The sequence below is a fragment of the Bombyx mandarina genome, chromosome 13 (genome assembly GCF_030267445.1).
Source record: "Bombyx mandarina strain Sakado chromosome 13, ASM3026744v2".
Classification (NCBI taxonomy): domain Eukaryota; kingdom Metazoa; phylum Arthropoda; class Insecta; order Lepidoptera; family Bombycidae; genus Bombyx; species Bombyx mandarina.
Genome location: NC_143220.1, coordinates 11449110 through 11474963, shown reverse-complemented (window position 1 = coordinate 11474963; position 25854 = coordinate 11449110). Strand labels below are relative to the sequence as shown.

The window sequence follows — 25854 nt, the reverse complement described above, 5'->3', positions numbered from 1 at the left end:
TCTAAAACAAGTTAGATCCGTAGTGACTGAGATTCTTGAATACGGCTTTTGACTTTTAGCGAAAACAATGTACCTAATCATTAACAAAAATGTAATCAGAAGCGTAAATTACAGACATTATATAAATTAATGTACGAAGGTAGTTTAATATGTTTTTATTGCCTATAATCACACAGGCCGTATAATTTTGACAAACTGCCACGTGTTTTCGTATTATGCCTACTTTATGAAAATTGCTTTCTCTTTATAACGGCATCTACCATTTCGCAAAATAAATTATAGACTTGTGTATCACAGTGGGTGGTACGCAGCGTGTTAAGCGCCTTGGCCTCAGTGGTTAGTGCATTAGCCTATTATAATGATATGTGACAAACACTTTCATAATAACCTCATTTTAACATCATTAAAAGAAAAGACAGAAAAACTAATAAAATGTGAAGGATAAAGTAAGAAAAAAAAGAACAATAAAAGAAGAAACAGCAAAAGTCCTTTCTTATGTTGTAATGGATTTACTAGTACTTCAAAATGGCGGTCAGTTGTAAAATTCATACCGAATCCTACTTCTTCTCAGTCGTACACTCTTGACGGAGTGGTCGTGGTTATGTACGTCTTATCGCTTGGTTGCGGTTTTTGCGAGGCTTCTCCATCTCTCTCTGTTTGTGGTGGTACGCGTACATTCAGTAAGGGAACACTTAGTAGATGACTTAATCAAGTCTGTCTACCTTGTGGGTGATCTAATGTTCTTTGAACCATTAATCGTTCGAATGAGCTTTAATTGCGGATGACTTTACTGGTGGCAGGAGCTCTTGTGAGTCCGCGCGGATGGGTACCACCATCCTGCTTATTTCTGCCGAGAAGCAGTAATGCGTTTCGGTTTGAAAGGTGGGGCAGCCGTTGTAACTATACATGAGACCTTAGAACTTATATCTCAAGGTGGGTGGCGCATTTACGTTGTGGATATCTATGGGCTGCAGTAGCCACTTAACACCAGGTGGGCTGTGAGCTCGTCCACCACTCTAAGCTTTAAAAAAATGATGTGTCCAAACATATTAAGAATTGCACAATCGACGAAAGAAAGCCTTTGTTTGATTTGGAGCTGTTTCAGGATGGATACATTGGTACTGTTTCATGCTGGACACATTGGTACCAAATCCTAAAACATGATAATAGGACATGCCGCCTTGACCCCACATCATGTGGGATAAGGGGAGGAAGAACGAAGAGGAGAATGCTATGGAACTAGCATGCTAAAAATTTAAAATAACTTTCTAGAAAATATTGTTAGGACCGCGCTCTTCGCGTTCTTTCTTCTTCCTATTCGTACACTCTTGACAGGGTGGTCGTGGTCATGCAGCAGTCGGATTCTGTTTGTTGACGTTTAGCAGAGTGAGAGCAAGTGAAAAATGTTGGAGTCAGTCTTCGCGTAAAATCTGTCAATTTCAATTCTTATGATAAATTAACAATAGCTTTCTTGAGAGATATATGTAAATTCAGGATCAATATTTTATGGTTTCTTTAATGTTTATATTTGCAATAACGATGGTTATAAATGCAAAGAAAAAAAGCTAAGCCACCACAATAATAGAATTAACAATGTTATACTGTTTACCCAAAATAATAAATGCGACCTTTATTTATTATTATTAATCCTGCTGGTAATTTTGAAAGCCCGAATAGTTAGATTTCACTACACTGCTTATTTCTGCCGCGAACCAGCAACGTTTCAGTTAGAACCGCGGTACAATTAAATTATCCCTCATGTCACATGTTCGGGGGTGGCATTCATGTGGTGATGTCTGTGGGCTCCGGTAATCACTTAATACTAGGTGGGCCGGGAACTGATTCGCCAGTCTGCAATAGATAAAAACCAAACAAAATGTTATGCAAACCCAACTTTAATGTGCTCTAATGAAATATAAATTTATAACTAGCTAAGAGATTCGAAGTACTTACTACTTCTGCCTCTATTAAATGAAAATATAGAACTATACTCTAACAAAATTTAGAGCGAAATAGGTATTACAATTTTATCGTTCAGCTATGAGCCTACGAAATGCTACGAATTTTCGTAGAGCATTGCTACGTAGGCTACGAAACTCATTTCGTTTATTGAGTTTTTGACTGTAAAATGTGCTTTTTGCGAGATGCCTATCAAGTTAGTGTAATTTATTTAAGTTTTTCATAATAAAGAAGAAATGCTCAAAGTCTTGTTAGGGCTAACACAGCAGGCCTTCTGCGTATCCATATCAAACAGCAAATCACCAAGCTTCGGGCTAGACTTGGATCGGACGTTTTGGTCGACGATTAACCCAAAATCTTACATTGGTTGATCCTCATAAAATAAAATAAATGGTGTTTCGTAGTAACTTTTTTTTTTATATTGCCCTTGTAGGCAGACGAGCATACGGCCCACCTGATGGTGAGTGGTTACCGTCGCCCATGGACTTCAGCTTGCCAAGGGTAGAGCCAAGCCGCTGCCTACCGCTAAATTGGGAATTGCTACCTGGGAATTGCTTTTCTAAATTTAACACAAAGTCACAAACGATTTCGGTTTTTATGTTAATACCGCTTAAAAACTAATTAGCCGATAGCAGAGAGCCTGTTATAGTTGAGCAATTACTATGGATTAACGTTTACAAACAAAGCGTTATTAGCAGATATCTAATCTTCATATATTGCTGTTTGCTTCATTTACTAACATGATAATTAAAGTATATTATTTTTAAGTAAATAATAAATAAATAAATATTTACTAACAATCACGCCACGTTAACTGGTCCCGTGATAAGTTCGTAAAGAACTTGTGTTACGGGTACCAGATAACGGAAATAAATGTAAGATTTTTATTATACACATACATATATTTAATAGACATCCATAACCCTGGAAAAGACATTTATATTTATCATACAAATATCTTCCCTTGGCGGGATTCGAACCCGCGACCCCCTCGTGTAGTGACCATGTCACTTCCCACTACACCAGACGGCCGTTAAAGTGGATTGAATACGCGAATATTTATGACAAAATTATACGTAGGTATCTATTGAAATGAACAAATGAAATGGAACAATGCTAATTTTGAAAAATCTTACAGTATCAGATTGTTTCTTGTTTCTTTAAAAAAAAATATTTCTAGAAAGATATTATGATCAAACACTGAAACTTAATAGAAATGAATTACATAAATATATAATTGATGGAAAAAATCAAACGTCTATTTTTAGACGATAAAGTTACAAGAAAACGTAGCGTAAGGTTTTTGTAGGCGGACAGTATAATTCAGCACAGCACTAGCACATAAATACTGAACGAATCTTCGTCCCACCTTGACTCTCGAAACTAATGCTTAAAGATTCCGGTCGTAAAGATCAATCTTCTATAACCTTGCGTGGGTTCTGCCATTCGGCCTCATTTCGAGGTCAATGTTAAAGCGGTTTCAAACTGTTATTACAAAATAACTGTACCTAAAATCGGTTCAGGTAAAATCGATACAGTTTTAGGCTGAGTATAATGAAATCCTTTTGTTATGGGTCTGATATTCGTGCGTGATTCCAACCAATAATTAGCTTCAAATCTTAATTAAGACTAAATCCTCTATGAATAGATAGGGTACAATGAAGTTAAGCTATGCGCTGACACAAATAGATTTTTAAATAAGCCTCTTACTTATTCAATTCTAAAATTAATGAAAAAAAAAAAAAAAATATATAGAATGTATTATATTTAAAAATGCAATAGATATCTTATAAACGATTTATAAAATTGTTTAAAACTTAGTTTACCTTTGGCATATGATAAAAAAAAAACCTTTAAGCACATTTTTAAAAAGTTTTAATTCCACAACCTTTGTAAGCCTCCATTTTCACAGAATCATAATGAAAAGGAAACAAATCTTATTGATTGCAATCTGTCTTGTCACGAGCACAGGTGTCGGGTCGATCGAGGGCAATGGCGTGAAAGTAAAAATGAAGATTGACAAAATATCTTCATGGTTTGAATTCAGAGACCGCCCTAAAATTAATTTGCTGATGGAATTATTTGGATGTTTGTCAATATTATTAGTGAGTTTTATTGATGCTTATTGTTTTCTTTTTTATTCTTTCCATGAAAGGACATCGTGGAGTAATCATTCATGTCTTAATTATATATCTATGTTTATTTGATCACATATAACTTTATTTAAATTTCGACGAAAATAAACTTCAAAATATAAGTATTTAATAAAATCTTCGTCGCGTTTTTACTAACATTGACAAGTTTGTTTATCTAGTTATTTAGTGTATTTCTCATACTGGTACTATCGAAATATTTGAATAATTAATGACTCGAGTTTCCTATTCTCTTTCCAGATACGCGAAAACAAAATTTAATATTACCATAAAAAGAAATCATTTATTAAAATTAATATGACTTATACAGTTCTAAGGTCCAAGAGCTACGCGCTGATACTTTTAAAAAAAAAAGGAAAATCGAGTCATCAATTATTCACATATTTCGATAGTACCAGCATGAGAAATATAATAAATAACTAGATAAACAAACCTGTCAATGCAAGTAAAAAAAGGATAAAGATCTTAATGAATAATTAAATTTTAAAGTTTATTTGCGTCCAAATATAAATAAAGTCATATGTGAAACTACATGAGTATGCTGCATGTGTGAAATTAATCTGCCACAAAAAAAAAAAAACTTTCGCATACAGCTCAAGAAACCCCTCGAGCCTCGGAATCGTTTAGCTAACTAGCCCTGAAGGCATCCAGATCCGTTTTTTCTACCACGTTCTATCCTTACCGCGCGTACTTTATTTCTATTTGCCTGTACAGTGTACAGCGAGGTAGGGAGGGCGGGTGGGGAGCAAGGGAGCTAGGCACGCGCGGTGATGTCGCCCCAGCCAGTCAAGCTGCGGCGACCGACCGAGTGCCTGTTCGTATATTCCACGCCGAAATAAATCAGAACTGGTGCTCCACCAGTGTGAGTGACGTGAACCAGTGATCGCACATGCGTGTCTTTGACAACACCGATAGTGAAACTCTGTGTGACTTGTGATTTTAAAAGTGTTTTTTATTTTTTTGTTTTGTTTTAAACAGTGCACATCCGTTGCGAGTTTGCATCGTAGACGCGGTGCCCGGATTTTTTAATGCCGGTAAGTGCATTTTTAACTAGATTAATTAATATATATACACGACCTTGGTGATTTTGTTTTTCATTCCCGCTATGTAAGGACCGCTCGAGGCCTTCGCACGTTCATATTTTATTCAAGCTAATGCCACGGCCGGCGGAGTTATAAATTACCTTTTAATTACTTACCTTAATGCTTTTCAGATCCTATGTTAAATCAAACTATAGTTAACCGACATAATAGTATAATAAATACTATGTAATTAAAACTGTTAAATAATAGTCGAAATAATACTATTCAATTAAAGCTTTGTTAAAGAATAGTCGAATTTATAAAAGTTTTCATTAATTTCAAAACTGTATCCATTTTTTTCTGGAATAGTAATGAATTACTAACTTAAATCTTTAACAGCATTGAATTAGCTGTATTTTTTTTAAATAATGTATTTCTAAGTGACGATTTGTAGAATTTTGTTCATTTATCAAAATGGCTTATCAAAGATCATCAAATTATCTGTACCCTTTTCAAAGCACTCCGAACACATTTATGGGGCTTATGTGGAGGGATTTGTTGGGCAAAAAACGTTTCATCCCTCATTAATCTTCCGGCCCGATTTTACTGCAGTGTTAATTACTTAATTGATTTAAAACGCGGCTTATACAGATAAAAAAGAATTTCATTTGTTAATAACAAATCGATATCGAGACAATAACAGAGGACTGGGTAATAACGACCGATTGCTACAGCAAACAGAAATGGAAGCGTAAATGTACCTACTTGGTAACATTTTTAGAATCGTTAATCTACAAATTTATTTGATGATTTATTAGAAAAACCTAGGCGACTTTGTTACTATATTATCGGTGAATTTATGAAATACACTATTTTGGGGAAACTGCTCGCGCGCCACCTGTCTTCCGTTAATGGTACTATGACAAAACCCAGAAATATAAGTAATAAATACTAAGGTTCCGCTTAATTGGATATCTTCCATATACAGAACACTAATAAACAAATATTCAATACTATATGATCAAGAAAATTGGAAAAAAATATACAATGTTAATAATTACTGATCATAGATTAACTTCGAAGCAACACGGCCAGCTTACAAAGATAGATCTGTATTGAGTTATTATGAACATTTAAATATGTAACGTGATGTACGTTCACCAGCGCTCACGGTTTTCCGTAATGGCTTCTATAAGGATGCTTACTGACTCGACAGCGTGACAACTACTTTTGCGGTTAATCTAGCGATTATACCTTAACACCAGGTGGGTTGTGAGCTCGTCCACCCATCTAAAAAAAATGTCAGTAACTTAATAAATTTTTACACTGAAAATTGTATGAATGTAATTCTTAAGATTATGGTTGAATTTGAACCATTGCGCGCACATAAGCGTTTTGAGTATGTATTATTATTATGTTAAAAAATAAAATCAATTTAACTTAGACTTGTCCGACCAGAGTTCTGCCACGTGGTTTTAAATCCTCTATTCAATTGCTTATAAATAATACAAATGATTTAAAAACAAAATGCTGGAAACATATTATTATGTTTTCACATGAATTTCCGATAAATCTGATTTATTAAACAAACAATTTTCGTAATTATTCAGTGATAGTAATATCTGACACGTCGGACTTTTGTTATAACGTAATTGATTATAAGCTCAATTAAACTTCAGCGTGTACCGTAATGATGTAGTGACGAGAATCAAAATATTTGAATTAAAGTGTCCTTAATATGCAACTTTTTTTGCCTAATTATTCAATTATAATTGAATGTTTTTGAATTAGACTTCCTATTGATAGAGAGCTAAACAATCTTACCTTGTTTTACATACTGGATACTTTTTTGCATTTAAAAAACCTTTTAATCTCGTCTCGTTGAAAATATTGAGTATCAAACAATTCTTTGGTATTTTCTTTTCTAGGCTTGAAGCTAGGCGTGTTCTACGATGTACTTCTCTAGGTCATGCCTTCATATAGATTTTAAAAGGTCCTTTTTGTTGACACGAGGAAAACCTTTCACAATACGTCCTTTAAAACTCCCGGGGGGAACACGGGAGCGATGTTGGAATGTGCAATGTGGGCTGAGTTCTGCAAGCTCATACCAATTAAAAGCTCGACAGTGTTCTGAAGAGGAGCCTTTGCTGAATATTTAAAGCCCCTTTCGTGATTTTCGTATAACGAAAATATTAAATATGACATTATTTTGGATAAATTTCACGTTCAAAAACCGTACACGGTTTTCCTTTTTTTAAATTTATTTTAACATCGAAGCTGAGTTATTTTTTTGTCTGCTTTGTTTGTTTGTTTTGAACATTGAAGGCGTAGGTGAGTTTACGCCTACTCCGGTGTTAGGAACTTAGTGAAGTCCAAAGAAAAAAACAATACGAATTCCATCTGTTTAATGAAACTTATAAGTGTAACATTCACCAGAAGCAAAGTGATATCTGCTGCCCCCACAGCCGCGTGGCGTCTACCGTAAAATAATCTTAAGTTTAAAGGTAGATGTGCAGTGAAATACCTTAAGACGACGCCTGTAGCTGAAAGTAAGTATTGTACTTTTTGACGAAGCACGTTGCTGATAACTCTATTTCTGTAATCTGACGAACGTGTTGCGGATAATAACATGTACTTTTAGGCTATTTAGGAATATTATGTTCTTATTTTTATAATAAAATCTTAATACATAAATCTATACTTATTATTATTATTTATTATAATATTATAAAGAGGAAAGATTTGTTTGTTTGTTTGTTTCGAATAGGCTCCGAAACTACTGGACCGATTTGAAAAATTCTTTTTCCATTAGAAGCCGACATTGTCCCTGATGAACATAGGCTACTTTTTTAAATTTTTTATTTTTTTTATTTTTTTGGTTTCATGTGTGTTTTAATGTTTCCGAAGCGAAGCGAGGGCGGGTCGCTAGTTATAATATATAATTATAAAATAAAAAATTATATAATATATATATAATATTAATATTATATATATAATTATAAAATTAGGAAAAGTTAAATCTAGTCCATTTAAAATCGTCTAGACCTAAAGCCTAAGACTTCACGTGTACTCGTATGAAGCGATGCGACTATGCCATCATTCAAATTCAGCAAGCATTTAATATTCTTTTTATAGGACTTCCGCGATTAAGGAATGACTTCTTCTTTCTTAGTCTTTCACTCTTAATCGAGTGGTCGTGGTTGATGACGCTGCATTTTCATTGGGTAGAGCCACCTCCGCGATGCGGTGCGGCTTTTTGAAGGAATAACATCAGGTACTTAATAAAAATTAATGCCGAAAAGCATTAGTAATTTTTACTGGTGGTAGGACCTCTTGTGAGTCCGCGCGGGTGGGTACCACCACCCTGCCTATTTCTGCCGTGAAGCAGTAATGCGTTTCGGTTTGAAGCGTGGGGCAGCCGTTATAACTATACTTGAGACCTTAGAACTTATATCCCAAGGTGGGTGGCTCATTTACGTTGTGGATGTCTATGGGCTCCAGCAACCACTTAACACCAGGTGGGCTGTGAGCTCGTCCACCCATCTAAGCAATAAAAAAAATTGTGGCCATTGAATTTTACAATTACATAGTCAGCCACCGCCTAATTCCGACTACTGGGCATCACTATCCATACTCATTCACAGCGCGTTTTTAGAGAACCCGTTTGCCACAGTCGATCTGGCTTTGATACGACGTCTCCTAGGTGTTGTGAGCATCAGTCAAAACATTACCAAAATTAATAATAGTATTGCTGACTTAATAATAGTATTACTGGTTTTAAAGTGTGTTGTTAGTCTGCACGTCTTGGTACTGCTATTCGAATTCTAGAAACAGTCATTCTGTTTGGAGAATGGGATTTTTACAATTGATACTTCGTCCGCATCTCGTGACGGGTGGCGATATTTATGTTGTAATACCTATATCGATAACTACCCAGACATCGGGTAGAAAGTGAGCCCATTTATATAATAAAAATAAATAGAGATAAAAAGTCCCTCTGCATTGCAATAATATACAACGCAGGGTTGCTTTGCCGCAGAAACACAAAAGGTAGTCACAGCCCGTGAAGTACCATAACACATATCTTATCATCATTAGAATATGCTGTCTTCAGTGATTCTTATTTCATAACATATTAGTGCTTATAAGTAACAATCTTTTTTCCCAATTCTTTAATAAATTTATTCATATACTTACATATATATAAAATTTCTAAAATGACTGCTCAGACTAACTACAAACATTCGTATTTATGTGGAATAGGAACACGATTTGGTCTGTTTTCAAGTTTGAATATCTGAATAATTTATGTTGGAAGCTGTTTGGACCGAGAGGCAGAACAATATTGATTTTGAACAAAAATAGCACTCAGAATATCGTTGGTTTATGTATATGCCAAACGTTCGCTCGGGAAACCTGAATTTACGGGTTGACAATAAATATAACATCATTTTAATAGCCTTTATCGTATTTTGATTGTTGTAAATTATAGTAATAGATCAAGGACCACACACTGAGTTTCTCACCTCTTCTTCTCAGTAAGGGGTAGGTTCTGTGAAATACTGCTCTTACTGAGGCCAGTGTTAGTAACTCTCTCAATTTGAGTCCTGTGACTTGACCTATCAGCCATTGCGTAACTGTAATAGCTCCGTGGGCTACCAACGAATAGATAACGGAAAAAAAATTAACGATAAGTTTTCGCATCATAGATTCATTATAATATTTGGTTAGACAGTTTTATTAGAATACTACAACTTCAAAAAAATCTATAAACATAACGATTTGAATAAGCGAAAAATTTAGGGGTCGATTGCTAAGTGTAGAGAGATCTCTGTCGGGTGATGTAGTTCTTCATACTTTCTGGATCTATATTTAGTTAAAAAAACGAGGATGATTTGAAGTCGTTGTGGCCTAAAGGTTAAGGCGTCCGGTGCATTCGTATGTAGTGATGTATCGGTTTTCGAATCCCGCTGGCAGGTATCAATTTTTCTAATGAAGTACGCACTCAACAAATGTTCACGATTGACTTCCACGGTGAAGGAATTACATCGTGTAATAAAAATAAAACCCGCAAAATTATAATTTGCGTAATTACTGGTGAGTCCGCACGGGTACCACGTAGGCAGCCGTTGTAACTATACTGAAACCTTAGAATTCATATCTCAAGGTGGGTGGCGGCATTTACGTTGTAGATGTCTGTGGGCTCCGGTGACCATTTAACACCGGATGGGTGTTAAGTTAACCACATAACATCTAAGCAATAAAAAATATATTTCTATCTATTTCTCTAAGTCCTTCCATTTATTGGCGGTAGGGTGCGTTATAAGGTTTCTCAGGTTTTTTATCTGTTTGTACTAACAAAAATTTAGTTTGTATTGCTCTTTTGACTGTAATATACCCGTTCGATTTTTTGTTCCCTGGTAAACCCTTCACTTCGAACGACGCTTAATTCGATTACGGTAATTGCTCACAATTAGATGAGCGAGCTAGATAAATCTCTAAACTAGATAAACGCCAACCAAATATCTTAAAAAAAACAATTAAGTAGGTACTGGTGGTCTTGGAAAAAAAAAAAAATTATTTTTAATTTTTTTATTGCCTTTGTTGGCAGACGGGCATACGGCCCACCTGATGGTGAGTGGTTACCATCGCCCATGGACTTCACTAATGCCAGAGGCAGAGCCAAGCCGCTGCCTACCGAAAACCCTTAAGAAGACAAGTAAATTCCATGTGTATTATATGAAAAGAATTTGATACAAAATTTAAGACACCAGTTTGCTGGCGTATTTCTAACATCAAATTGGGATTCTCATATAGCGAGGATAAGGGGTCCCACTCAAATAAAAGCTTTATCAAATAATAAACCGATATACGAAAAATACTATCTATAGTGAACTCTTTGTTCACAAAATCGAATCTTTCGACAAGCCAAACAATCTCTTGAAATACGAAACTAACAGTTTCGCTAGATAAATGTAAAGTCCTTTAATACATAAACAAAAGAAACACGCTTCACTACTCAACTTAATTTACTGAAGCAATTCCAACAATGCTTAATCCTTCAGCACCCGACCCCGATTGTATGGTATGCTTAATACACTAGAATTTCTCACTCCGGAATTCAGGAATCTCTTTGAATAAAAACATAAGTGTTTTAAAAATACTTGCTCAATTTAGTTTTGGGTTAATCTGTTAACTTAAAATACTTTTTTATTGCGCAGAATTACCTACTGTAAAAGTTCTTTTTGATAGAGTTGGTACGTAGGTTAGTATTGGTTGGTATGATGCTAGCTCGCATTGCTTAGCATTGCCATGCCACTTACTTTTATCAGCAATACATTAGAATGTCGCAAGTTTAAATTGGGGATACTAATTTTGTTTTTCAGTTGAAAATTAACATGACTTTGTGCTGATCGGAATTAAGATTTCGGGTTCATGTTTTTTACTGGTGGTAGGACCACTTGTGAGTCCGCGCGGGTAGGCACCACCGCCCTGCCTATTTCTGCCGTGAAGCAGTAATGCGTTTCGGTTTGAAGGGTGACGGTTTGACAGTGAGCTCTAGATCTCTCTCTTATTCTTTTTCATCCGTAATCCAATTTAAAAAAATGCGCTATTGAATTCCAACCGGCGCCTGGAGTTAACTTTGTTAGTGCGATTATTATTGCATAATATACAATATGAAAGAGACTAAACAGGCGCATGTCTCATATCACATTGCACAGAAAGTCCGTGTATACTTTTATTTACATATATTGATTTGAAAAAAACTCAAACAACTTCGTAACTATATAGCTTACCTTTATTAATAAAAAATAAATAAAAATAATTTAACATATAAATCAACTCACACAGTAGAACAAATCTTCCAATGAGCTTGAAGGAGGCACAGTTCCCAAGATACTGGCTACGTTACCTCGTTGGACAGCCAGACTCACTCTCTGTGCAAAGTACCAGCTAGCCTTAGCCTGGTTTGATTTATTTAATTTTAAAATATTCTTCTTAGACAGCTTCTTAGAACTAATTTAGCGTGTTGAATAAAACTAAAATTAACTTAATTAAAATAAATATTCAAAAAAAACTCTTATTTTAATTATTTTGTAAATGTGTTAAACTTTCTACAATTTTTTGCCATTCTAACTCGATCAGTAATAGATAAAGATACATTTAACTAAACCGGACCGTTTATGGGATGTGACGATTCTATACGATACGTATAAAAAACCACAACGTTTTTTTGTAAACACTATTATACTGCCCATCAAGCTTATCCGGAATTTTAAATTAAATCGTTACCTAATTAACAAACTAAAAATATACTACACCAATTTCACGTAAGCACTGTACATGTGATATAAAAACAGCAATGGTACAGTAAATAGAAATTGCAGGCGGCGATGTTCAAGTGATGGCGCGCCATAACACCAGGGGGAAGCGGTCATTTACATTGATAATGAGGTACCTGTTTCTTTACAGCGCTTCCTTTGTCACGAATACTAATGACCTAGCAAAGTGAATCTGATGAGTTTCCCTTTCAACATTCGCGTAAACAAGTCGTTTAATAATTTACAAAATAATGTTGTTTTTGTTAACTTACACTGACAAAAGCTAAAGTATACTTAATTTGTAGTATATTTCTATAGTAGAGTAGTCTAATTACTCCTTGATAATATCAAGCAATGCTATAAACCGTCAGCCGCGAGTTTACCTGAACCTATTTATACATTTATATAGATTTACTAGCCGTCCTCGCCCGCTCGCTTGGCATTTAAAATTAACATTATTATTTATTGTCATTATTATTAGGGAGTCCAACACTCATATAAATATTAGCCTAGCCATTAAGTACATGTATTTTCTACATGGATGCCAAGTTTCAAGTCAATCGGATGCATGGTTCAGAAGTTATAACGGAACATCCGTAAAAACCACTGTAGATTTATATATTAGTATAGATGACGCTCCGAAAAGATCCTTTACTCAAATTCACCTGCTATTACTTCAAAATTGTAGTCAATAACTAAAAATATAATACAACCATAAATAATGTCATGAATACGTTCCTTATAAAAAAGTCTAGCTCGCAATGAAAAGCTCCTTATAATAATTTCTCGATAAAAACTCTCGAAGCCAATAAATAATGTATTGTGGTTGACAATTTAAACGTGTAAAAGTCATTAGATGCAGAGTTTCTCAGCGGTTTAAATGCTGAACAATATAAGAAATATGATAAAAATCTGGGTTAACTGCCGCGTTATAAGGTAAGGGTATAGCTACATTAAAATACCTTTTGCTTAGCTTCGTGTTATAGAAAATATATATGGTTTTTATAACGTCTGAGTCCTAATTATTGGAGTTATGTCGCATTGAGATCGTTACCGGTTTCATAGTTATTTTTAGTAAAATAGCGTTTTGGTTTTCAATTGGGTTAATGTGTTACGTTAACTCAAAGGTAGAGCCTTAAATAGTGTGATACTAATGTTAGTATTATTAGTCATTACGAATCCTCCCGATCCATTAATGGTGGTTTTAGGTACCTCAAGCACCGGTCACCGTCCTCGCCGAACCCGTCGCTTGCGTGAAGGGTAAATTAACCCACAGACACAGCCCACTGACTTTCTTGCCGGATCTTCTCAGTGGGTCGCGTTTCCGATCCGGTGGTAGATTTTGCGCAACAGTGCTCTTGCTAGGGCTAGTGTTACCAGCACCTCCGGTTTGAGCCCAGAGAGCTCACCTACATGCTAGCGTAACGCTGAAATAGCCTCTCAGCACACGTAGGGAAAAAATGTGTTTTTAGATATTTATTAGGGACGAGTATATTTTCTGTTAAGTATATATAAACTGGTATTAAGGCCCCTTGTGAGCCCGCACGGGCAAGTACCGCCATCCTGCTTATTTTGCCATGAGACAATAATGCGTTACGGTTTCAATGTCGGAGCAGCCGTTATACTGTAAACTGAGAATCAAAACTCACGTGAGACCCTAGAGAACCTTATAAAATATGAAGACTAAATTAAAGATCTCGGTAGTCACTTTGATGCAGAAAAAGTAACACCAAATGAAGCAACGGAAAAAGTCTCATCGTATGGGACTTTGCACTGGACGTTACTACGGCGGTCGGAAATACACCTTTTGCTAATTCCTTATGCAGCAACATAAGAGGACCAACTGCGCCCACCCAACATAATGTGGGACAAGGGGAAGATGATGAAGAAGAAGACATTTACTTTGATGCCAAATTGAAATATAAGTCTTTTGGAATGCAGGGATTTCTGTTAGTCCAGTTCCATAGTGCTCAACGATTTGTTCCAATGCATTCTGAGCCATATTCTAATGTTTACGGTAACCAAACAACATGCCAAAGGCATACAGGCTGTTAGTTTGATATCATGTAGGCATTATGACGGAGGTATTCATTGCGGACTACGTTGGCTCCGGTTTGCTTTGGGCGTAGTGCCAATTGTTCGAATTACGAGTATGAGGTGACCGTCTTTCTGCCAGAGCTTGTGTCTGATGTTCATTGCTTTCGTGTATCACTTAGCCATTATGATGTCGCCTGGTGCGGCTCACAATAGTAAACTTAAGTGGTTTAGATAGTTTAATCGGTCCTTTTTGAAATTTTCTTTGAATATATATACACCATACATTCAACAATGGGAAGCGACATTCTGTGAAATTTGATTGGCGAATTGTAAGACTTGTTCTCAGCTCATCTCTAGCTTGTATTGTACACCGAAGACAGAAATGTGAAACATAGTGATGAACCTACCCTTGATCAAAGTACGCCTTTAAAAATTTTAAATTTAATGTATGTATCTTCGGAAACAAAAAAAAATAATGAAAATAATTTAAATACCTACTAAACATTCCAAATGTTTATAATTTAAAACGTTCAGACACATTCAGTCTACGAAACCTTTGAATTGATGCTATCCATTTTTTTATCAAGATTGAATTCCTTGCACTATCTGAATGAAGCAAACCATTTGTTTTTAAATTGTGATTTGCAAGAAACTTTGAAATCTCTTTGTTGTCTCGAAATTTGAATTTCTGTAGACATTTCTCGTGGTCGTTCCCTTTTGAGGCTTTTATGATCAAAGAGTGCCTTATGAGTTCCGAAATTCAAGTGTTTGTAAAGATAGTATATTAGACAATAATAACAACATAAAGAAACGAAACATTTATTTTTGGACAATCCTTTTGGGAGTAACCTTTTGCTGTTTCCTTTTTCAAGCAGTTTAATAACTTTCCTAGCACACATCGTGTGGGACACAACATTTATCACAGTTTTTGTATTAGAGTGTATTTTGTGGGATTTCTTTACAAAAACATCGTACATCAGCGGAACTATTGTGATGCGAAGATTTATTGGGCCGTTGTACTATGAATTAAAGGACAACGAACACAAAAACAAGACGTTTGAGCATTATAACAGTCAACTTTAAATGATTTAAAAATATCGAAAACATGTTAAGTACGAATGATGAATAAGTATCTACTTTGATATTGAAAAGTAATAATTTGAGAATCATAACCACTAATATTGATTAGTTCGTTGATTACGTCAAGCTACTTGAAATATATGATTAGTATGGATTGGCACTGAACCTAATTTTAGTTACCAATATTTCAATATATGGTACGTGGTGTAAGTAATTCTACTAGATACTAAGTATACTTTTAACTTAGATAGTTTTTCTATCACTTCACTCAATTATTTTAATATGTCATTCTGCATCCATATACAAAGTTTAGTTCATCAGTGTACGTCATTCATTTATCTGCATTTATTTTCTTTTCTTTGACCTCTCGTGTCTACTCTTATGCTCCCTCTCACTCTCTCTCGCTTTCTTTTAGCTCACTAGACTTGTTACTGAATTCGGAGCTCACCAGTTTCGTCGAGCACCAATAAAATTAGATACAATGCGTATTAGGATTTCTTTTCTCACTTATGCTTGGGCTTTGCATTTAAGTCTCCCCTACCGACGGCATTACGCAAGTGCTAAAACGTGTCCTTTTTCGAGTAAGGCATGAAGAGAGGATTTTTTGGTAGACAATTGAGCTAGTGTGCTCTGATATTGCCAATGCTGATCAGGTCACTAGGAAGACGTTCAGCAGAAATTCAAAACCAAATTTAATCTAATTGACGAAAAACATTTTGCGTTATCTCAAATGCCTGAGATTCCGCGACGTTCCGGGTATTTAGAATGCCGAGGTAAATTGAAAAAATATATGACACGGAAATTGGGACTGGTTGCGCCAGCGTCATAATAGATTTGTAGATAGATGTTTTTATAATAATATGGCAGCTATGACACTTTTCCCTTCCCCTTCCTCACCCATCCCCCGCGCTCTGGATTGGCTAGTGCGAGCGACGCGGGCACACAGAAAAGAAAAAAGAAGAATAATATGGCGGTTACCTAGCGCGCGCTCCGCATTACAGAAATCAGTTATTTTGTGATTTAATTATTGAGATGGCCTAAGACTTTATTCTTATACAACATTAGTGTCAGTGTATCACAGTGTCGTGCAAGATAGAAGATACACCAACTGGCTTCAAGCACTTCTAGCAGCCGTCATTCGGACGACTCCATCGTCTCCAGGTACGGCGTTTTCCTTCACAATTTCCCTCGGGTTGTGTTCCTTTGCTTCTTCCCGCCACGGCCCGAGAAAGTGTCATAGTTAAACAACGCAAATACAGTCCACACTCATTTTTGTAATAGATGACCGTTACAATTTTGGTCTACCAACCGCATAGCGCAACCAGGGACTATTACCACGATTGACGGTGACGAATATGCGAATAAGCCCGGGTCACGTGAAGAAATAATGGTTCGCTGGAAAAATACATTCTGTACGTTTTTACGTTTGTCACTTCCCGTTATGGGCGTGAAGCGACTGATCTTGTTTGTGATATAAAATGGTTTATATGTTCATAATGGGAAGCCCAGGATTCGCAGAAAAATGCAAAAAAAATTTTGGACGGTGTTTCCAATTATTAAACCTCATTGTCACGCTGCGAGGAAAAAGGATGACAATCTCGAAAGACTTCTCATCACCGGCAAAGTGGAAGGAAAGAGACCTAAGGGGCGTAGTCCCATGCGCTGGTCCGACCAGATTAAGACAACTTTGGAATCCAGCATCAATGTCGCTATCCACTGCGCGGAGGACAGGAGTGAATGGAGGAACATAGTCCTAACAAAAGTGCTCCGTAAAGGTCACGACCCTCAGCACTGAGGAATACGACGCACGGAGGAGTCACTATTTTGCCAAACTATTATTCGTAAATTTCGCAAGATTTTTCTTAATTTACTGCTCTTGCTAGGGCTAGCGTTAGCGTTAGCAATTCTCTCAAGTTGAGCCTGTGAGCTCACTTACCGGTCCACGTAAAGTTACAATAGCCCCTTAGGCTACCAATGAATAGGTAGTAAAACAAATCCAGAGGTCGTTAGCGAACCATACATTTTTTTATCCTGAACATTGTGTTTTCACTATAACTTGTTTTAATTATTTGGAACCATCCAAATAAACCATGTATAGACAAAATATATGCTTGTCGGTGATCTTTAACGATACCTCATCGTTTAATTGTGTAGAATGTTTTTGAAATCCCAACAATGCGACATATTTGCGGTCGTCCTCGGAATAAAATGTTTTCGTATCGAGCGGCCAACACGACCCTTGGGCGTCGTTACCTTCGACTGTGTCCCAACTCATTTCAAATAAAACAATATTTACGACTTCCTCGTATGCTCTGTTGGCCTGGTACACGACTGTTAAATGCAGCGGTCGTTTGAATTTTATTTAGTTTTCCGAAGATAGTGTTTGATTTAATAGTGACTCAATATTAAATAGTTTAGTTTTAAAATCTTATAAGAAATACTTGGATATGCGTCAAAGCAATACACGTTAAACTAAATTTAAGAAATAATGAATGAAAAACACATTGATTGAATATAAAGAAAAAACTACTAAAATATCACAAAACAATATACACGAAAGAGCATGATATTTGCATAGAGATACTTTAGTTTATCAAACAACAGGTGATGGCATTCACGATGTGATGCGTTCTGATAACCATTAAAGAACGGAAGATGAGCGGTAAGTTCATTCGCCTATTTAAGAAATAGGTAATGACGCTATTGATACCTCAGTAAATAATTGCTATAAACATACCTCGAAGCACAAGGGTGAAGTTTCAATATGATAGATAGGCTACGAAATAGAAAGACTACAAAACGAAATTATTTGTTTTATCGGCAAATAATCGCCACCGGTTGAATACAAATTACATTTCGCTCGTAGACGAAGCGACAGGTTCCAAAAAAATATTATTTTCTCTGCGGTCCCTTGTGATGTTGTAAAACAAGCTCTTGCGCCCCTTACGTTTTCCCAATGATGGAATTTTCACGCAAGTTGCCATCCAATTTATCTTTCATACCCAATTTTAAGATCAAGACATCGTTGAATAACGCAAACTAAATTCGAAGAAAACCTTTCAGAATTTCGGTATGTGACAATTTTCCCCAAAACGACAAAACAACGTCTCGAAATACAGAAAGAAATTTTATCTTCTAATTCTTATTTTCAATTCTTTGGGCGTTCACAAAGGCCACAACATATTCTGTTGTCAGTGTTCTAACTTAACACAATGCTAAACGTGAAGATTACCCCTCGTCGAATTTACATTATTTTTGGTAATATATACTTTGAGGACTGGAGAGAGAAACCCGCTACTTTTGTGAGAACAAGCGATTAGTGTCCTGTCTGGTTGTGCATTGAAACAATAGTTTTATTTTGAATTCAACAGTAGGACATTTTTCTAAATCATCTTTCCGTACCTTATGTTTCAAGATTTGCGGATGTATTTGTGTTGATCCCTTAGAACTCTTCAGATCTTTAACCATAAAAGTTAGCTCTGCTCATGTTAATAAACCATAAGCGTTACTGATATAGGTCTGCAGTAACTACACGTCTGAACTTACAAAAAAACACATTAAAATTCTTGTTCGAACAACAGTAAATATAAATGCAAGCAAATATTACTTAACTTGAATTGTTGTATCATAAAACGATTATCGATACAAGATGTAATTACCATACAGCCTCCACGTTTCCCTTTGATAGTACCATTAATTTAACATTCACTTGAAATTGAATGTTTCCATTACGTAAGTTATCAGAGTACACAACCACGAGACATCTAAGATAACGTCCCGATGAATAAATTAGTTCGGCGTCATTACGCGAACGCGCGAGGGCTTAAGCCTCTGCATTCGATTTTGTGGTAAACGAGAGCGATAAGCGTTAGCGGGTTGTAACTTACCAAAAAAAGACACACACATTGAATTGGTTTATTATAATCTACTAAGTGGGGATAACATGCAGCTCGTCTAGCTAAACGGCTACAGAATCCAATAGACTGAGAACGCTTCAAAGAGTGGTCTTCGATTATAATTAATCAGTCTTTCCTGTGGTAACAAAACATTTCAGTGCAACTTCATGGGTAGACATTAGAGTAGAGTATACTATTATGTCATCTATATATATGTGGCAAAACATGAAACACAAAGAATGTAATGAAGGGTCTTATTGCCAAATGCGAACTTTTCCAGATTATTAGATGGACAAGAATCATCTAAGTAATAATTAGCAGACAATACTACTTCGTTCATGATAAGTTATCAGTTACGTATTCAGAAATTTCAACTTCGTAAAACTGTGAACGTTAGAAACCTCTATTAGATGGGTCTTTAGGTCGTTTACTTGTCTAGGCCAATAAAAAAGTTACGCATTTCTTAACTTAATGAGAGTCGTGAGTAAAACGTAGTTAAAAACATAACTTTACACGAGCAAACTGAATTACATATGATAACAATATGCTTCGAAGAATAGCGTAGTATATAGTAGTATTAGGTAAATACCAGTATTCAGATTCTTCTACGGTCAATTTTCGATAGTAAAGTGTTTAAAGTAGTGTTACACCGGTAAGAGTAACGCCATTTATCGCCGAATAGCCGAAACGAATACCAAAGAATCTAGTAACATCTAGATAACTCGAGAAGTACAACGCCATCTATTGTCAGATAGCGGAAGCACGCATCGAAAGTGCTCGACTTGTAAGGAATGTTCTCGACGATTCTAGAGATGTCGTATCAACTGTAAAAGCGTTGCAGAGATGGCACGCAGTCAGTTAGTAATCGGAACTACTCCAAACGAAATAGCGAACGGATCACTCGAAGCGAAGCGGAAAAATTGAATTGAGAATTTTAAAGTGTTTGTTGAGTGTTCTAAGTGTTCTCAGTGTTGAATACAATTTTAAGTTGTACTTTGGTGGAACCTTTATTTATTCCAAACTCCAGCGCGTAACACTAGTTTTAATTAAGTTTTCTACATGTACAAAACACAATAATGTCAACTTAGAGAAAAATAATGATCTAAACATACCTACACTTTTGGCTGATCTCTATTAAACCAAAAAATGGCATACAGAATTAAAATCGCCATCGCCTCTGCCTTTGCGTCAACCCAATCTGAGTCAAACTTACTGCGTCATGAATGCCGTAACTAGGGGGTTCCTTAATTATTCCCTTGTTGTAGAAGAGAAATTGTTTTCTATCGTGTCGAATTGTAAAATTTGTTACACGGTTGTTGTTTCTGAGATTGATTGCCTATTCCCAGTGCGGTATTCCTTCAAATTAAAATTAACGCTATGCCTCGGGCACGAATTTTGAAATTACTACACAAGCGATGCCGCTTTTTATGCTATTTTAAAAGTTACATTGATATGGAATGTATATTGAGATAATGCAGATCCAATGATAGCAATAGATATATCAAACACTTAATGAGATTTTTCATTGCTGTTTAACTTTCCAAACATTAAAGGGTGATCATGTAGACGGACAGCTAATACTATTGAACATTCTCTTCTTCTTTTTCTTCACCTTATCCCACCAAGGGTTCGGCACAGCTAATTTTTCTCTTCTATCAGCCGTCAGCCCAACACTCCCTCCTCTCTCTCTCTCTCTCTCTCTCTCTCTCATATCCTCATTCACACACTCTATCCATGTCTTTTTCAGTCGACCTCTTCCCCCTTGCACCTTGCTCCTTACCTAGCACTACCATTTCCATACATCTCCTAGTCACATGCATCTTCTCTCTACGCATCACATATCCATACCACGCTAACAGTCCGCTCTTTAATTCCTTAATTACCGCGGCAACTTTCACACTTCCTTTCATATACTATTCACTGTTAATAATAAAATAAAAATAATCTTTGATTTTTGTAATACTGAGTTTAATTTTTAATCAGTTAACTATTTTTGACACGATTGATTTGGCAGGTATATTGTTCATAAATGGGAGTAAACATTACAATTACACGACTTTACTAAAAATATTAACTGGCACAGCAGATATACTTTAATTGACCTATATTTTAGCCGCCGCACAATTAATCAAGTTGTAAATATAATATAATTATTTAATTAAAACTTGCTCAATAACAAAAGGTGCTAAAGATTTTTATCACAGATTACAGTTCAAAAAACATCAACCACGGATGCTATTGGTCGTATCGATTGCAAACATTGTATTCGAAATTTCCACCCGACCCTACTGTAATACCACTCCGTCCAATAATACATTTTGATCCTTATCTTTCTTCGTATTTCAGTATTAATTACGATATCCTTTCCGAGAAATAGAAATATTAATGCTCTTACAAAATTATTTTCTAATATCAAGTTGTTTTTCCTATCATTATATTGTTTAAGGAAGTCGTTGTAATATTGTAAGGGTCTTTCGGTTTTGTTATTGTATTGTTTGTTATCTTATCCTATGTTGTCTAAAGAGATCATTTGTAGAGAGGAAAATATAATCTCCCATTTATCCTACATTATATATAATATAATTTTATACTTGTTAATTTTAAGCTTGAATGTTTTGTGTGTATTGTTATTGGTATGTCTAAATAAATAAATAAATTGCGTCTAAATAAATAAATAAATATTTTAAAGGTAACTAATAATAAAAGTTAGCAATTTTTTTATGGTCGCGAAAATTCTTCCATCAACACAGAAGCTATGTAAGTAAGGGTTCGTCATAAGTTCGCATGGCTTATGTCCAGGACTAAACCGTATCGAGATATTTAAACAGGATCTAGAATTGTTTCTCTCCGAGAAAGATGGAAAGGTGACCGTTCATGTTAAACTTGATGAAGATCTGCGGTAAAGAAGATGCCGATAATCGGGCTAAATGCGCACACAGAGCAGTCTTTAGAACTAGAGGGAATGAAATAGTTCTCTAGGGCAAACTGACATTCTAATACCGCTTTGGATAATCATTAAGGAAATAACACATATTTGGCCAGAAAAATTGGGCAGATTTGCTGGTCTCTTTTGTATTGCTTATTTGGATACACGAGCTCACCGCGGCCCACCTGTAGTTAAGTGGTTACAGAAGCCTATAGACTTCAACAACATAAATGCCGTCACCCATCTGGAAATATGAGTTATGAGTCTCTTTTTCAAAGTAGAACCACATAATTATTTTAAGAATAAAAAGAATTTTAAGGTTCCAAGTCTAAACACATTCCGGGCGTATTTTTTTTTGGGTGAAAGCATGCATTTAGCAATTCAAAGGAAAAATCGTATATACCTACAGCTACTTCCGAGAGTTTCGCGAGGCTTAATCTCGCTTTTATTTAATTAATTTATTCGTCTCGTTGACCACGTTAGAAATTATTGGTCGGTGTTAAGATCCTTACGGGCTTGTATTACCGCTCTTCTTATTTCTGTAGTAATTTGATTTTTCTCTAAAATGGTAGAATAATTTTGATGTAATTAAGAACATGATCTTAGGATAAACGGTGGTGGTAGTCGCGTGATAGAATTCTACGTATTATCATCCTACTTATTTTTGCCGCGAATCAGTCTCCCGTCAGTTTCAAGCATACGAGATCGAAACTTCGACATACTTTTTTTTCTTCTTTTTTTCCTACCTAATCTGGTAGCCTTGAGAGGCTATGCCAGCGTAACCGAGCGCGTAGGTGAGCTAACGGAGTTTTAACCACGTTGCTAACACTAGCCCTAGCAACAGCAGTGCTTCGCTGAATCTACCATAGGATCGGAAACTAGACCCACTGAGAAGATCCGGCGAGAAACTCAGTGGTCTGTGTCTATGGGATGATATGACAATGAGGGCGGTGGCATTCTAGTTATGGTATTTAACCCTTCGAACGGTAACGGTCGATATATCGACTCTGTGTTAATGTCTGTAAAATGTGGAGCGTCGGAATACCGACTATTGCGCAGTTTGATTATAGGTATTATGTGTATTGGGTATTGATCTGTAAGGACGTGTCTTGACGCGCGCATGTATAAATTTTTTAATACGTTAATAACAATGTTTTAATGCTAATAACATTTACAAATGACGATTTAAAATTGTTTTGCTGTGAATTTTATAATGATTTGTGTATTTTTTTTAAGTTAAAAGTTTTTCATAAGGTACTTTTTAAAAAAAAAAAATCCTTTGGCAATTTCTGCTAGATATGAGAAAGTAAGCTCAATACTAAAAGTGTTGAGGGCTCCGTAAATATTAGATAAAACATGAACTCCTCTTCCCATATGGACCATAAAAAAAGGAAAAATAAACAGTAGGTAAGTGTTTAACAGTAAATGCGTTACAAATATTTAAACATTTTTTTAAATGTTGCAACACTGCGGTTTTGTAATGCGACGTGACTCGGCACTCTGTGAACGCGAACCGACTAAATACGAAGAGATATTATGCGCAGTCATCGTTTTGGTTGAAATGGCTCTTCTTTTGCTGGTCGCATCGTAGCCGTGAAGTATATAACATTTTAAAAAGTATAAAGAACTAAGCGTTGCGAGCGCAGTAAAGTTTTGAGATGTTTCGTCAAATTATTCATACTTAATGCCATACGAATTGTTATGAAGTTAAAACAGATTTTCGAGTTCAAGCACTTTATTAGATTACCCAGGTTCATGCGCACTCGTGAAACGTTAACTGTTACGTAGACAACGAGTTAGTGTTGAAGTCTTAATTGCATTTCTAAAGCAGCTTTTGGCATCGTGGCCTAAAGGATTTTTTTTTATTGCTTAGATGGGTGGACGAGCTCACAGCCCCCCTGGTGTTAAGTGGTTACTGAAGCCCATAGACATCCACAACGTAAATGCGCCACCCACCTTGAGATATAAGTTCTAAGGTCTCAAGTATAGTTACAACGGCTGCCCCACCCTTCAAACCGAAACGCATTACTGCTTCACGGCAGAAATAGGTAGGGTGGTGGTACCCACCCGTGCGAACTCACAAGAGGTCCTACCACCAGTAATTACGCAAATTATAATTATGCGGGTTTCATTTTTATTACACAATGCTATTCCTTCACCGTGGAAATCAATCGTGAACATTTGTTGAGTACGTATTTCATTAGAAAAATTGGTACCCCCCTAAGATTCAAACACCGGTGCATCGCTCAACACGAATGCACCGGACGTCTTAAAAAAGATAAGACAATCTTACTCGTACCGAGCGATGCGATAACATACCCTATCCAAATTACCGGACAACATACAGTCGGCGTCGCCCTAAACGCGTCATTCCGGATCCTCCCGATCCACTCTCGGTGCTTTTAGGCATTCCAACGATCACCCTTCGACGCACAATTTAACCCACAGACACAGCCCAGTGAGTTTCTCGCCGGATCTTCTCAGTGGGTCGTGATTCCGATAAGTGAAGCATTGCTTGGGCTAGTGCTAGCAAATGATTTCAAGTCAAGCACGTAAGCTCACCTACCAGTTCGTGAGTATCTGAAATAGGCCTTTGGGCTATCAGAGAATATGCAAGGAAAGAAAAAGAACGATGAGATTGCGGCGATGTTCAATTCCCACAGGTAGGTAACAATTTTTACTAATGAAATACGTGTTGACGTGTGACCGAAAGCTTTTTCACGCGTCTACACTATAAAAAATCTGTCCTTCAAACCAGCACAGATACATCCATTTCAGCAAAAACACAGAGAATGTTGGTATATATGCTTGCTTTTCTGAACACGTAAGTAAGAGAATTGCTGCTTTGCGATAGGCAACCGTTGCACTAATGACTATCTCTTCCATCGGTCCCTCACTGCTGAGGATCGTGACTCCGTCCGATTCCGTCAACTAGCTGTTTTCATCGATCCCGTTTTGTGGCTTGGTGGAATGCGTCGCTGACATATATTTTCAGTTCTTCCGATATTTGGCCCGACCATCGTTTGGGACCTCTACCCCTAGGCCTTTTTCCCTCGATTTTACCGGTCACCACAAGGAGTTCCAAATTTCTGATATCCCTGCACTAGTGACATTGTGGCCCAAATTCTTCAGAAAGCAAAAAATATTGATACTAGACGAACATTAATTGGCAATAGCAACAATAAACCAGTATCGATTGATTTACAAACGGCATTTATGTCTTGTGCCCTTGATCAAAAACCTTCCAATTTATTAAATGTTAATTCCTAAAGCCTAAATCGCCTTTGTTCAAACAAAGTGGATCACATATTAACCATAAAGGTAACGTTTAAGGTGTCCGGAACAAACAAGCGCATTATAATACGGTAAAAAGATGTCGTTCGGTTACATTCTCGGGTGAACTTCGGTGAACCGTGACCCGAAAGTCCCTCTTGACTACGCCATCCGGTTAAATCCTTT

General features: G+C 36.3%; 1 protein-coding gene across 3 annotated transcripts in view; it reads left to right on the top strand.

Moving 5' to 3' along the window:
• Window positions 1-4893: 4893 nt before the first annotated feature.
• LOC114241814 (neurotrimin) overlaps window positions 4894-25854 on the top strand; it is a 78491-nt gene continuing 57530 nt past the window's right edge. For all 3 annotated transcript variants that reach the window (XM_028172793.2, XM_028172792.2, XM_028172791.2), the window contains exon 1: window positions 4894-5146. The gene's annotated coding sequence lies outside the window, so the exon portion shown is untranslated. The remainder of the gene's footprint in view (window positions 5147-25854) is intronic.